This window comes from Sardina pilchardus, chromosome 8 (assembly GCF_963854185.1).
Source record: "Sardina pilchardus chromosome 8, fSarPil1.1, whole genome shotgun sequence".
Taxonomy (NCBI): domain Eukaryota; kingdom Metazoa; phylum Chordata; class Actinopteri; order Clupeiformes; family Clupeidae; genus Sardina; species Sardina pilchardus.
This window is the reverse complement of record NC_085001.1, coordinates 1,059,691-1,064,690: the sequence shown is the minus strand read 5'-3', so window position 1 is coordinate 1,064,690 and position 5,000 is coordinate 1,059,691. Positions and strand designations below refer to the sequence as shown.

General features: G+C 48.2%; 1 protein-coding gene across 1 annotated transcript in view; it reads right to left on the bottom strand.

Annotated features, from left to right (window-relative positions):
• Window positions 1-5,000, bottom strand: part of pappab (pregnancy-associated plasma protein A, pappalysin 1b) — a 146,636-nt gene that overhangs the window by 140,944 nt on the left and 692 nt on the right. The window lies entirely within an intron of this gene.

Below are 5,000 nucleotides of genomic sequence, written 5' to 3'. Positions count from 1 at the left end.
CCATCTAGACCAACGTGGACAGATTTTTAACCACGTGCATCTTGTGCTGCGCAGTTCTGCTCGATACTGCACCATCACGAACTCGCCTATTAAAACCAAAGACAGTAAAAGATATGGACAGAGCTATCACCTAGACGTCAGCAGAGCCCAAGGAAGCACATTTCTACGGAGTTTTTTTTGGTCTTCTGTCTCCTGCGCAGGCTCAGGGGACGTACATGTGACGTAGGCACGTAGTCTGACCGAGGTCTGACCTATGGCCACGCTTCACTCTCTCTGGACGCATGCGCATTTTCTAACCTACTTCACTTTTAGCATTGATCTCGGAAAGCGTTTATTACTCAGCCGATAAGACAGTTACGAAATTATGACGTCAATTTCACAATGCTGTATGTACTCCGACAACAGAAATTTTTTGTATAAAGGCATAAATCGCTTCAGCTGTAATGTTATTTGATGTCAAAAGTGGCGCTTACGCCCCGTAGGGTTCAATGGAATGGCTAGCTAGCACAGGTCTCCTGTTTAGCATGGCGGCCACCATACTGTCTACTCTCTCAGAACGTTGGCCTGCCCCCTTGATTACAACAGCACAGGGAGCGGTGGGGGAGTGGCTGTGGGGAGTGGATGTGGGGGAGTGGATGTGGGGAGTGGCTGTGGGGGTGGATGTGGGGGAGTGGATGTGGGGGTGGATGTGGGGGTGGATGTGGGGGTGGATGTGGGGGAGTGGCTGTGGGGAGTGGATGTGGGGGAGTGGATGTGGGGAGTGGCTGTGGGGGAGTGGATGTGGGGGAGTGGATGTGGGGGAGTGGCTGTGGGGGAGTGGCTGTGGGGGAGTGGATGTGGGGGTGGATGTGGGGGTGGATGTGGGGGTGGATGTGGGGGAGTGGCTGTGGGGGAGTGGCTGTGGGGGAGTGGATGTGGGGGATTGGATGTGGGGGAGTGGATGTGGGGGAGTGGCTCTGGGGGAGTGGATGTGGGGGATTGGATGTGGGGGAGTGGATGGGCGGGGTGGATGTGGGGGGTGGATGTGGGGGAGTGGATGTGGGGGGTGGATGTGGGGGAGTGGATGTGGGCGGGGCTAAACACAGTAAGGCTGAAGAAGAACACATGAGACAGGTAGTGCTGGACATCTGCACACACTCGCCGTCAAAGGGACACCATACACACACACATACACACACACACACACACACACACACACACACACACACACACACACACACACACACACACACACACACACACACACGCACACACACACACACACACACACACACACACACACACACGCACACACACACACACACACACACACACCACATGCACACACACACACACACACACACACACACACACACACACACACGCACACGCACACGCACACGCACACGCACACGCACACGCACACACACACCACACACACACACCACATGCACACACACACCACACATACACACCACACATACACATACACACACACACATATACACACACCACACATACACACACACACACATATACACACACCACACATACACACACCACCATACACACACAAACACATACACACCACACACACACACACACCACACATACACATACACATACACACACACACACACACACACACCACACATAAACACACACACACACACACACACACACCACACACACACCACATATATACACACACACGAACCACACATAAACACCAGACACCACACACAAACACCTCACATACACACTACAAATACACAAACCACACACACACACATACTGTATACACACACCACAAATACACACAGATACACACACACACACACCACAAATACACAAACCACACAAACACACCACACATACACACACATACACAAACCACACACACACACACACACATACAAACACCAGACATACACACACACATACACACACCACAAATACCACACATACACACACACACACCACACATAAACACCACACACCACACATTTACACACACACACATACACACACACACACACACACACACGTCGTGGCAGTGATCAGCAGGGTAGGAGAGAGCAGGAGCATGCCACTTAGTTAGTCATTATTCTATTGGAACGCCTCACACTGATGAAGAGCTAGATTGAGATACATCTGCAGGAGCCGTTCCAATAACGGAACCATTTTATGCTACGGAAGTGCAGCCTCTTCTTGCGTTCCGGTACCAAGCCATGAGTAGAATTGAGGGTGCAGTGAGGTCTGTGGAATTGAGGGTGCAGTGAGGTCTGTAGAATTGATGATGGGGAGAGGTCTGTAGAATTGAGGATGGGGTTAGAGCTGTAAAATTGAGGATGGGGTTAGAGCTGTAGAATTGAGGATGGGGTTAGAGCTGTAGAATTGAGGATGGGGTTAGAGCTGTAGAATTGAGGATGGGGTAAGAGCTGTAGAATTGAGGATGGGGTAAGAGCTGTAGAATTGAGGATGGGGTTAGAGCTGTAGAATTGAGGATGGGGTGAGGTCTGTAGAATAACTGATTATGGGGAGAGGTCTGTAGAATTGAGGCTGGGGTGAGGTTTGTAGAATTGAGGATGGGGTTATAGTTGTAGAATTGAGGCTGGGGTGAGGTCTGTAGAATTGAGGATGGGGTGAGGTCTGTAGAATAACTGATTATGGGGAGAGGTCTGTAGAATTGAGGATGGGGTTATAGCTGTAGAATTGAGGATGGGGTTATAGCTGTAGAATTGAGGCTGGGGTGAGGTCTGTAGAATTGAGGATGGGGTGAGGTCGGTAGAATTGATCTCTGGACCTCCACACTGACACTCACACACATCACTGCACACTGTATCTCTAGAATAACTGTCATGAGGTCATAAGTGTTTTCATCTCCCATGGGCCTGCACACACACACACACACACACACACACACACACGCACGGCACGCACACAGACACACACACCACACATACCCATACATCTTCATCCACCACACTCCCAACTATGTGCCTGTACACACACACACACACACACACACACACACACACACACACACCACACACACACACACACACACACAGACACACACACACACACACACACACACACACACACACACACACACACACACACACACACACACACACACCACACCTATACACACACACACACACACACACACACACACACACACAGTACATACACATACACACCACACATACACACATGTCTTCATCTTCATCCACCACACTCCCGACTGTAAGCACATAACCACACACATACACCCCACACACACACATACAGTACACACACATCTTCATCTACCACACTCTGAAATATACGTAGCATACACACACACATACACACCAGACAAACACACCACACACCACACACACCACACATGTACACATGATCTGTTTGTATCACATATTTGTTTTTACATATTTGGATTAACTTTTCATCCAAATAATCTCAATTAAATGTTTGTGAGATGCATGCATGCAATGCTTTTTGTTTGAAAACAGAAAGATTATGAAAAGCTACTATGATTAGCCCACTACATATTACAGATGCTTCTGTAATGGTCCCGTGCAGCTGATGCCAGAGACACTGTCTCATGCCGACATAGAGCACGCGCCATGTCTACTGACGGCATCTAACCTAACAACAGTAGGCTATCACGCCAAGGAAAACAATGGATTGGCATCATTTTAAATCGTGTTTCTCCGATTTCTCTTAGGCTATGTCCTTTTCTCAGGTTAGAACACACGTTTTGACTTTTTATGTATCATCTGCCCTGCACATAAACTATAGACAGGCCTTTCCAATTGTAAGTTCAGATTCATGCAGGTGATTGCCAAGAACACAACTCTAAATCAACATTGCATTTGAAAATACCACCGGAATATTGTTTTCTCCCACAGGGAAGGCTTCCTTTGACGGGTAGGGATTTCACGGATGAAACACAATTGTTCCTCCCTAGAACTGTAGACCTGTGTAGTCTAACCTTGACCTGAAGCCACGCTCCGCTATCGTCCTGCACGGCGCACGAGCCGAGAGGTGACACGAGGATCCGGAGTAAAGCTGCGCGCGAAATGAGGATTACGCTCTCTGTTGGCAGACCGTGGCATGGGCGGAAAGAGCCGAATACATTTCACTCCGAGAGATAAAACCACCCGCCCACTCACTCCATGATCCTGTACAGTTTACAGTATGTCTTCGTTCTCATTCACAAGTTCTCTAGACGACCTGCTCTCACGTGCTGTCTTGCTCTGCGTGGTGACCGCAGTGTTTTTCTACATTCACGAGATTTATCATTGAAGCGCAGTTGGGTTAATAGCGACGCGTCGGACCAATATGCTTCCTCTTGGACATTGCTGAAATATTTAGATTCTGTTTTTAGTTGGGGGTGGGTGCTGTAACTAGCCATCACATTAGACACCAGTGACACGGCTTGTTTTGTTGCTGAACAAATGAAAAAAAAAATCTACTACATCTGTCAATTTAAAGTTTACGATCAGTTTAAAGTTTACGGTCTGCTAATGTGGGCCGCATATTTGATTTGACATCAGGTACGTTCGGTGGTCTAACCGGTCCCATGGCTCTCCGGTAGCCGAGACTATGAGTAACCAACTGACGTCATTCTAAGCGAGCGAAAGAGTCGGGGAGTGGAGATATTATTGTGAGAATACCGGAGCAGCCCCAAACATCTCGGCAGGGTTACTCAACTGAACGTCAATTAAAAAACAACAACATGCATAACTTCCTTTGGGAAAGCATGCCTGTGTATGCACAGCATGTTGGTATGTTTGGTAAATGTGCATCTGGTGCAAATATATACTGATAGGCTATTGCCTTTTGTCACACAGCTATGCGGATCTCCACTGCCTACCATACACTCGGTTTGAACAACATTGTGTGCACGGCAAGGAGAATGCGGGCATTAACTTTCGGGGTGTTGAATAACGACAAAATTCCAGACCGTTACGTATTGACGGGCATGCAGCAGTCGCGTGAGTTTCAGTTGT